The sequence below is a fragment of the Centropristis striata genome, chromosome 14 (genome assembly GCF_030273125.1).
Source record: "Centropristis striata isolate RG_2023a ecotype Rhode Island chromosome 14, C.striata_1.0, whole genome shotgun sequence".
Lineage (NCBI taxonomy): Eukaryota > Metazoa > Chordata > Actinopteri > Perciformes > Serranidae > Centropristis > Centropristis striata.
This window is the reverse complement of record NC_081530.1, coordinates 20,199,853-20,211,436: the sequence shown is the minus strand read 5'-3', so window position 1 is coordinate 20,211,436 and position 11,584 is coordinate 20,199,853.

The window sequence follows — 11,584 nt, the reverse complement described above, 5'->3', positions numbered from 1 at the left end:
ATGCCATTTTCGACCCCTAGACATTAGCCTTAATGCATAAAAATATCTGTATAAAATATTATAATATTAACCAAAGTGCCCTGCTTGCAATCTCAAGATACAGTATGCAAAACCTTAATAAAAAACTACATAGAACAGTGAAAAAACAGGGTTTTAGCCCATCCCCACTCACTACCACTACACTTTACTATAATAAATAATGAGTAAAATCCTTTAGAAATATATATCTTTTGATTATTGCGTGGGATACACATTTTAGCCATGTCCTCAGGTTTTTATTCGGTCTAGTTACACTGACAGATCCCCCCACAGACTTTGGAGAAGTCCACAAGTCACATGATCACCAGGAAGTATCATTTGAGTCCCCATAAGGCCATGGGAGAGCCCAAAAAGTAACTTCTCTCACTCTATTCTCTGTATTTTTTTAATCATATTGTCAGCATGCATCATCCTCAAGGTACAGTCATGTTGCAGAAGTTATTTCTTAGAAGTTTGTTCCTGTACGTTTAGCTTTGATATCATGTAACTGTGTTTCATGTGTTTACTCATGCTATGCTAAAACATCAGGCCTGTTATTTAAATTAACCATCATCCATTAAGATAAAATGGCCTAGGACTATCACACATTTTGAGTGGTTAAATGTGTGTGCATTAGACTGTTCGAGTGCTGGAAAAGAAAAAATAAAGAATGAGGTTTCATTTTTAAATGTTACAGCATGCAAATGGCACAGATTCAGCAGAATGGCCCTAGAATGTCCAAGTTTTCCTGCTTTCCTATATTTATTAAATCACATATAGATATGGTTTGTCTGTCTGACTAAACACAAGTAGGGCAATAAGACTGTGACTTTATTGATCTTGCAAACTGATTATGCCATATTTTATAAATAAGAGATAATTATTCGCTGCATTTGCAAGGTCATAAAGTGGAAACGTTCAGGTTTAGGCCTAAACATAATTAGTTCAAATCATAGTTCTTGTACATATTATTATTATTGTTATTATTATAATAATAATAATGATAATAATAATAATAATAATTATTATTATTATTAATAATAATAATAATGATAATAATAATAATAATAATAATAACAATAATGATAATGAATACCCTTCTGAGCCTAATTTGATAGCCATTTACACAGAACAATCTATACAATAGGTATCCTATATAGCCAGCAGTTATGAAATATCTCCACACTATCCTCCACTGTGTCACAATGATTAAACAGCACCATCTTGTGGTCTTTATGCAGGTTACAACCTGATTCCAAGACTGATGAGTGGGCACAGAACTACTCCCTGTGCACACATTTGCATGCATCTAACTTACTCTGCCTCACGATGGCGCTACCAGCTTGTTCAAAAGTAAAGATGCCAAACTGCTGCATGACAAAGTCAGTTCCAGTGTGTGCTCCTTATTTGATAAGAATGTGACAAGTATGAACTGACTGATGCAATAAACTGTAAAATGTTGTCATTTTCACAATTGGAAACTAAAATTGGCTTTTTTCTGTAACAGTAGCCGCCCACGTTGGTTCCACTGCTTATCATGAGGAGATAACGAGAGATAAGAGACTGTTTCCAGACAAATCTAACATGATCTAATTTTTTATGGGGGTAATTAAAGTGAAATCATAGTATTGCTCAACTACCTCCAGGAACACAGTAGATAAACACTAAAGTCTCAAAACATGTTTACTGTTATGTATGAACTTAACAGTGAAACAATTTCAAACCATTTCCTTGTAATTGCTATGAGCTCATGTCTGATGCTCTGATGCATTAATTTCATACAAATAAAAATGAATAATAAATTATTCAATAATATATATATTCTAATTTATTAATTATTATTTTTAATGTAATGTTTTTTGTTATTTTAATTATATATTTTTAAATTGCACAACTTATATTCTATTATATTTAAATACATATGGCATTATATGTGAAGTACATTTTTTATATTTTGTAATTAAAGTTTGCAGTAGGGTTACTTTTCAAAACATTTCACTCTCAAGCATTCCTAGCGCAGAAAACTGATCTTAACTAAAGTAAACTGACTGAATATGGTGATATAAACTAACATTTATTATCTTGATATGCTAAACCTTTAGACCCATTAATTGCTCCGGTGTTACAGTGCCCCACACCCATGTATATGGCCTTTACAGCTGACTAAAAAAAAAACTGCAACCGAAAGTCAAACACTGAAATTGTTGAACTTTATGATGAAGGGATGGACCCTGAGGATACACCAGTAAAGAAGTAAACCTCCTGAAGAAATAGATTGTAATCTGTCTTGTTAACATCTGTGGGTAGTGTAAGACTGAAAGCCAAGATTGGCATCAGATCATACTGTCTATGTCACCTTTAACACACCCACACACACACAAACACTCTATCTATCTATCTCTCTTTCTATTGAAATAAAAGAGAAAGTAATTTGATGCTCATCACTGTTTTATGGGACATATTTGACCAGGATCTGACACACGTTGCTTCCAAATAACAGGGCAAGAGTGCAATAGAAGGCTTGGCTACACGCAAGAACGCAGCTCCTCTTTCAACTGTTTGTTCTCTTGATTTATTACCACAGAACTACGCACCAAGTTTGCCAATTGGAGAGTCATATTTTTCTTATGAATCCATTACTAACAGAGCAAATTTATGTAATACAATTACTATAATTGATAGAATTACTAGAAATGTATTTACATTTTGCTGTAATATTTTTTTCTTACTGGTGGTTATTCTTGGGACAGAGACTAGAGAAACAAGTCACTCGGTCTGGAAAAACATCCGTATAAAACATAAAAACAAAATGCAAATGATTTGGAAATATTTTGCAACAACAGAATACAGTACAAAGAAAATATCTCATGTCCAAATTGAAAATTCATTCTTCATTCTGATTTTATTTACCTCTTCACACATTGTCAAAACTGTATTGGAATCAAGGTTGTATGTTAAATATGTTTAGTAGGATGAGGATTTAAACACTTTAAATTACTTAAATGTTTGTTTAAGCGTCCTTTGTTCTTTTTTAATATATATGTTACATTAATAATTTGTTTCTTAAAGTTTTAAGTTGATTTATCTTAACAAGTATAGTAACCAAAGGTAGCTAAAGTCTAATTTTAATACATGTATTGTATGACATGCAGCACAATACAGGGCATTCTATGCTGCCTTATGCACAAATCACTGGATAGATAGGTGCTGGTTAAGTTAAAAAAAAAATCACAGCAAAAGAGCCAAATGTGTAGAAATCTCACGAATTAAACTTTTTGGCTGATAGATATGTCAACACAAGGAACCTGTGATACAATTTGTTGTTTGTTCAGTGAAGGAGAAATAGACAATAAATACATGAACGGGAGTTACTTATACTTATAAGTAGCGGATGGAGATGACACACATGTTCTCTTCACAATGTGTCAACGTTTTAAAGTAACAGGTCATAACATAGTGTGATGAAATCTCAGAATGTATGGATCTGTCAAAAGTAGGTGCGCCATACTGCACATATGATGCAACTTCTGAGTTTTTTCTGTTGCAGGAAAGCTGACCTACAATAGAAGTACAGAACCATGGACAAAGACTGGTAAAATATGATACTTGAAGATTTTTGCTCAAAATGTCATAGTCAGTTTGTGGATGAATGAATAGCCCAGATGAGAACAACTTTTTTGCAAAGTAAAACTGCTGCTGGGCAAAAAGGTAGCAATGGCCTCTGTGAAAAGGGGGTTTCTTTTGCTCTTCTTATTGACACTGATTTATGTAAAAAGAAAGTATATGTTAAACATGGTCATGAGAGCTTGAAAGTAAGTTGGCATTGAAAATAAAATGACTAAATACTATTTCCTCCTTTCCTTCCAAAGAACTCTTAGGTGCTTTTGTTTCGTGCATAAACACGTTGTCTCAAACACTGAATCACTTCGGTCAGTTAGACCATAATTTATTTTTGAGAGGATCAGACCAGACAATGCTTGTACATTTCCTGGTAACTTAATGCCAATGACACACTGATCTGTCGGGAACTGGTGAGTGTCACTTGCACAAATTCAATCTAATTAACAAAAACTTTTTCAGTATTCGCTTTTTATCAGTTGGACATCAGGCCATTCACCAGAAACAGTGAGGTCAAGGTAGCATCCATTATTTGTTAACAGCAGAGTACAGGGGTCAGAGTTCAGTATTGATGCTGCTCCATTGGGTAGTGGTTGCTTCTTGGGAGTAAGGCAAGTTTATTTATACAGCACGTTTTAGCAACAAGACGGTTTAAAGTGCATTTAAATATAATTGAAAAAAGTCATTAAAGCAAAAGCAAAGAGAATGGGGTGGGAGGTGGGGGGTGGGGGGGGGGGGGGGTAGAACGGGCTGAAAGAGAGATAAATAGGTCTAAAAACAAGAATAAGAATAACAATGCAGTGCAGGAAATTATTAATTTAGTGAATGAATCAAAGGCAGCAGCGAACAGTGAAGTCTGGTTTTAAAAGAATTGAGAGTCACAGTTTTCTGTGAACTGAACGCTTCCATTCCATGTTTAGTTGGATGGAAATCAGACCTCTTCCAGATGAGGGCATGAAAAGTGAAAGCAGGACTGATTGGGTTGTTGTTAGACTGATGTGATACACTCAAATAATTGAAACAGTCCACCGGTACTTTTCTGCACGGTGAGTGAGTAACACTTGAGGTTATCTGGGTGTACTTTGCCCAGCAGGCACACTGTTCTTTGGAAATCGAAAAGAAAGTCGATTTCCAGATGGCCATGCCAAGCTCAAGATGATTCTTCTAAAGAAACTACTAATGACACCCCACTGTACCTTTCCACAGAGAAACTGGAAAATTCTCATGCATTCCCTCCTGCAAGTCAGATATATTGAGTTTTAAGAGGAAAAAGCTTTTTGCATGCATGACACAACAAGATGAGATAGTGACTTCCCTGGAAATTTCCATCAATGCGCAGTAATGTGTACAGAAAGAAACTTCCTTGTAATCAAACAGTTAGATGGGCAGCATGAAGCATGCAAATGTTCCCGTCCCTTACCAGTAACCTGATCATAAACTCTTGAAGAGATACCTGAGAATATGTCTTGACATTCATTTGGTTGAGGTTTATTACAACCATTGCTTTTTTGCTGATCTCTTTCATTGTCTGCTGTCAACCACCCGATGTGGCAAGTTAAACACAGGGTTCATGTGTTAAGATTACTCTATGGCTGGTTGGTTTTAAAGAACAAGTTTCATGTCATAGAGCAACAAATCAAAACAGGATGTCCGCTTCACATGCGTCCTGTCCCCCCTGCAGTTGACAGCAGGGGTTGGACCAAGTCATTGTTTTGCAAGTCTTAGATCTTTACACTCATATGTTACGTCAACTCCCAAGTCATACACTTTAATTGTTTTAGCTCTAGACAGGTCACAATGCACTCTTCACCAAGTAAAATGCATAAAAAGCATGTTATTTGTTCTTTATGGTTCTCTCCTTCAACTCAATTGGATGTTGTCGGATTGGTTCAAATAAAGTGAATTTGGAGAATTAAGTGTTGGAATGAATGACAAATTGAATTTGTCACTCGTGTCCACACGTCTGGCCAACATTATTGCTAAAGACACTTATGTTAAACAACTGATAATGTTCTATATTAATTTGGTTCTGTCCAATTTTGATCTCTTTTAATATATATATATATATATATATATATATATATATATATATATATATATATATGAGTATTTCTCTCCTAGGTTATTAAGAATATACTAGGTAGAGGTGGGGGAAAAAATCGATACAGCTTGGATCGAAATATTTTGCGTGGCAATATTATATTGATTCATGGCCGCCAAGTATTGATATTTAGCGTGCCGGCGGGACATCAATATTTTTGCTGGGGTTTTTTTGGAGGCCGTAGCAGGCTCACTTTTAGGAATGTACTGGAGATACTGGTCTCAAGCTAGGCTTTTTTATGTTTCATTTAAAAAATTCAGAGTGGTGAAGCTTAATGTTGAGGAAAGGTTGATAAAATGCTGCAGTTGTTGTCGTCCATACATGTTTGATATCAGTTCAGTTCAGTTTGACTGAATACTTTGTTGGTCCGTCTGTGGGTTTGACTCTCATTGTGGAGAAATAAAAAGACTGAAGTGAGATGAATAGACTGAGAATTTTATCTTATTTGACAAAACAATTCTTGCTTGAATTTGATTTTGTGGACACACATTCTGTTAAACAGTTAAATAGCAACATACTGTATCGCAATACTCACTATATCGAAAAATCGCAATCATATCGTATTGTGACACAGGATAAAATCATATCTTGGGGCCTCTGATTCACACCTCTAATACTAGGACCACTGTATGAGGTTAAAAGTGTTTTGTTTTAATTTTTGGTAAATCAGCCAAATTGGTGGCAATTGGACACTGACTTACTTTTTTAAAGTCTCACCACCATATTCAGACTCAGCATTTTTATAACATAACTATTATTTATATCGCAGAAGTTATTTTAATGCATATTAGTTTCCCGCTAAATATTCACATTCAGTTATTGTCAGGTGTAACTGTCTGGTACCTGATCGAATAAATTGACAAAGCTAATGTCAGCTTGCTAAATGTGAAGGTAAAAGACATAATTGGATAAAATGAATACATCTGACCTTACACTTGATTAAAATGGTGTCTTATTACAATGTAAAGTAAGAAGATTGAGAGAAACTGGAGAGATGTCTTCAGGAATTAGTTTTAGTTTGGCAATTATGCTTGTTCTGTCATGTCAACTCGTCTTCACCAGCAGAGCAGAAACAGCGTTTCCATCTCCCGTTTAGCTCATTAACTATTTTTCGAAAAAGACTAAAAACACCTCAAGTGAGCGTAAAAACTGTTATGAACATTTTCGAAAGTTTATTAGAATTGTAGACGACTAGAGACACACAAAAACTACAAATAGACAAATAAAAGATAACACAAAGAACATAAAACCACAGAGAGAGATGTGTAACAACTACAGATACATTCCAAACAAAAACAGGCAACGTTTTAATGAATCTAACCTGCACAAAAAACATATCTCTCCCTGTATACATATATGAAACGGACAGCCAGTTAATCTTAATATGTTGCTAAAATTGTAGTAGTAGGAAGAACTTACACAGGAACTGATTTTCAAAAGCTGATGCAATGTGGGCTTAGTATGAGTATTATGTGCATATGAATGGTCTTAGGTTTCAAAGGATGTGGTGAATAAATGGCACATCTCTTCTGTCTTTATCAGAAAAGCACTCAGGTATTTTACATTTTCTTGAACTCTAACCATAACTTCTTTTATTGCTTACTTGCACAACGAATGAGAATGTGCAGCTGACAGTGCAGCTGGCAACCTGCCAGCAGAAAAGGATTTCCTGTCACCACTGCAGTTTGACTGCTCAGTTTAAAGGTCTGAGGTGCCTTCATTCTGGCCAGTGTCGTGTGGGTGTTTGCTGTGGGGTTCTCCCCCACAGTAGAGATCACAAGAGGAAATACTATAGAATGGGGAGTCGTTGCGTAACGAAAAGAAAAAGAAAGTGGTTAAGACACAGAGGGAGAGGGAGACTGACTGAGAATTACTGTAAAAAGAAAACCATGCTGACAGTAACTTTGCTACAGGTTTTATAGATTGAAAGTGTGTCTCACTGGGGACAAAAATGAAGAAGATAGAATCATATTTTGGGGTTTCATGTTCGTTTAGGTATGCCTGCGCTGCCCGTAAATGCATCACACTGTTTTTGTTTTGAGAAAAGCAGAGGAAATGATTCAGATTTTAATGCCAGTCCAAACAGTAATTACAGCAGGTGTTGAGCTGTGTCACCTATCAGCATCCCTGTTTTAAAAACTACAAATATATTTGACACATTGTCACATTCAGTGATTTTGTAATAAAATATTGGAAGCAGTGTTTTTTCTGAGTTTCATAGGTGACTGAATAGTTTCATTTCCTGTATTTTCTAGGAAAGAGGCTGATAAGTGAACCAATAAGGGAAATGTTGCTTGGGACTTCCTAGAGTTCATTACCAGGCAGAGAGGGGTAGTAAGCAGGATGTTGTAAGGGCGTATGCATTGTTAAACTACTCAGTTTGTCATCATGACTTTTAGTTCATAGAAATAGAGTTTTGCGAGAATTTTCTGTTGCATGCATTTCCAACTACTTGGACATGACGCATCAGTAACGGTATCAGATGAAATGACCAGATAATACGATTAAAATGACCATATAGAAGAGAATAGGATTTTAATGAACATAATTCCTGATACTAACAAACTTCAACAAGCCAACTTAACAACTTAATGACTGTCATCTCCCAAACCTGTGCCTGATGCGGCATTTTGTCCCCGTCACCATGTGGCTTTTTTGTCATTGGCCTGTTTGTGATCTGATAAAAGTATTGGCTTAGAAAGTTCAGATAAAAAGTTTGTACTCAGTAGTGAATGAAGATTATAAAAGTACAAAGTACATTGCATCATTTAATGTTTACTTAAAAGGAAGATTAAATACAGAATTGAAAGTACCCCTGACCTCACAACCCCCCAAAAAGATTTGTAAAGTTGTAAATGGCTACTTAATTAAATGACGATATAGAGAAGACTAAGCTTTACAACCTGTTGTTAAACCCAGAGTTTTCAATTAAGGGAGACATGTTATTGAGGGTCGCACAGGTCGAATTGTCAACAGAATTGCTACATTTAGCTAACAGCACTAGCATTGATGAACAACTGCAGATGACTGTCACCTCTCAAACCTATGCCTGATGCAACATATTTTCCCCGGTCTCCATGTCGTTGGTTTTCATTGGCCCATTTACAATCTGATAACCTTATTAGCAAAATCACATTTTGGGGGTTTCATGTTCGTTTGGGTATGCCTGTGCTACCCGTAAATACATAACACTGTTTTTGTTTTGATAAAAGCAGAGGAAACGATTCAGATTTTTACATCTACTAATGCCGTGTCTGAGGAAAAAGGTGCTCTTGGGGCAATAATCTGTGACTTTGATCAAAGAGGACACCCAACCTCAGAGCGGTTCCCACAATGATATTCTATTCTATAAATAAACTCAAATCTGAAACTGACGCAAGTGTTGAAGAATCAAAACAGGTGATACAGCTCAACACCTGCTGTAATTACTGTCAGCGTGTGTTTTTCGTACATCCCTCTATTTAGAAACTGCACAGATACTTGACAATGGCAGTGATAAAACAGGAGAACGCTATCAGCAGTGTGTTTTTTCAGAGTTTCATTGTCGACTGACTAGTTTCATTTCCTCTATTTTCTAGGAAAGAGCCTGATAAGTGAACCAATCAGGGAAATCTAGCGTGGGACTTCCTATAGTTCATTACCAGCAATAGAGGGGTAGTAAGCAGGATGTTGTAAGGGTGCACACATTGTGTTACTGCCTACAATACACAGGCCAACTCAGTATGTCATTAAGACTTTTAGTTCATCGAAAGAGAGTTTTGTTAGAATTTCCACTTGCGTGCATTTCTGGCTACTTTGACATGACACAACAGTAACTGTTTCAAATCCAACCTGGTCTCACAGAAATCTGCCACGGATTTCGCTTAACTTAAAATCCGTGGAATAGCCACGGAATCGCTCAAATTTCCGTGAAACTGACACGGATTTTGCTACAATGCAAGTTAATGACAGTCATATCCCGTGGCTATTGGTTTGTTCCAAGTCACGTGACTTTCAAGGTCCCAGCAGTCAGAACAAAAAACATGGCGGACAGTTCTCTCATTTTTAATGAAAAATCAATATTTTGACTTAGTTTCTGCATAAAAATGGATTTTGATCACATTTCTAGCGAGAAATATATGTTTTATTTTCTAAATCTTCACTCAGTGAATGTGCATAATCACTTTGTGGTGAAGATCTCGCCAGAAAAATATGACTGTCATTAACTTGCATTGTAGCGAAATCCGTGTCAGTTTCACGGAAATTTGAGCGATTCCGTGGCTATTCCACGGATTTTGAGTTAAGCGAAATCCGTGGCTGTTTCACGGATTTCTGTGAGACCATGTTGTTCAAATCAAATGACCAGGTAATAAGATTAAAATGACCTAAGAAGAAGAGACTAGAAGAGACTAAGCTTTTGATGAAAATAATTCCTGCGACACTAACAAACTGTCACAAGCCGACTTAACGACCTAATAGCCTTCATCAGCCAAACCAATGCCTGATGGGCATTTTTTTTCCTGTCTCCATTTTTCTCACTTTTTTTTTCATTGGTCTGTTTTACTCTCTCTTTATATATTTATTTGTAAACAGTGGTGCGTAACAGTTTTTAAAAGGACAGTTCGGCGGCTCTGGCTCAGTTCGTAGTTCGATCCCTGACCATGACAAGTATGTTTGCTCCTGATGCTGCGTTCATCGGTGTCTGAATGAATTCCTGATGGTGGCAGGTGGCACTGTTTAGGGTGGCCTCAGCCACCAGTATGAATGTGTTTGTGAATGGATGAATGAGCACCATTTGTAGTGTAAAGCGCTTTGAGTGGCAAAGACTAGAAAGGCACTATATAATTGCAGTCCATATACAGGAGCATCTCAATACATTAGAATATGATGGAAAAGTCAATTTCCAGTAGTTCAAGTCAAATAGCCCCAACCAAGTATTGAGTGCATAATATAGATGGACATACTTTTCAGAGGGCCAACATTTCTATATTAAATATACTGTTTAAAATTGGTCTTTTGTAAAATATATATTTTTTGAGACACTGAATTTTAGGTCTTCAATAAATGTAAGCCATAATTATAATTAGAAGAAATTAAATAAATTAATACAGAGATGAAAGGTGGTTGGACAGAAAGGTCTGAAGAGCTGGTTCTGTGGTTGGAGCCAGGTTGGACACACTGGAGGAGGTGGTGGAGAGATGACCTGTCAAGATGTTGGAGGACATCCAGAAATACCCGGATCATCCGCTACACAAAACCTTTATGGACCAAAAAAACAGCAGTGGACGGCTCCTTTTTCTCTGTTGCAGGACGGAGAGATAAAAAAGATCCTTCGCTCCTACAGCCATCAGGCTGTTTCATTCTAACAGAGATTCCACGAGACTAACTGAATTTCTCCTCGTCGGATAAATAAAGCAATTTTGATTTGATTTGATTGATTTGATGAAATGTTTCATTCTGTGTGTAATGTGTTATTTCCACTATTTGAATTGAATTACTGACATAAATAATCTTTTCTATGATATTCTTATTTATTGAGATCCACCTGTAGTTCACCCCAATATCAAAAATACATCATTATTTTCCCTGTAGTGCTATTTAATAATCTAGACTGTTTTGGAGTTGCTGAGGTATCAATGTATTTTCCTGTTTAAATATGAAGCCATGTTGTGTTGTGAAAAGGATGACATGAAAGCATAACTAGCAGCTTCCTCATCGCGGTCGTATTGAAGGTGATTAGTGATCCTCATTAACAGTTTTGTGTGATATTTTATGAAATACGAGTATTCTATTGGGTTAGGAAAAGGTCTCACGATCACATCAGAGTAGAAAGTCAATTTCCCCCTCGCCGATGAAAAGTGCTTCATT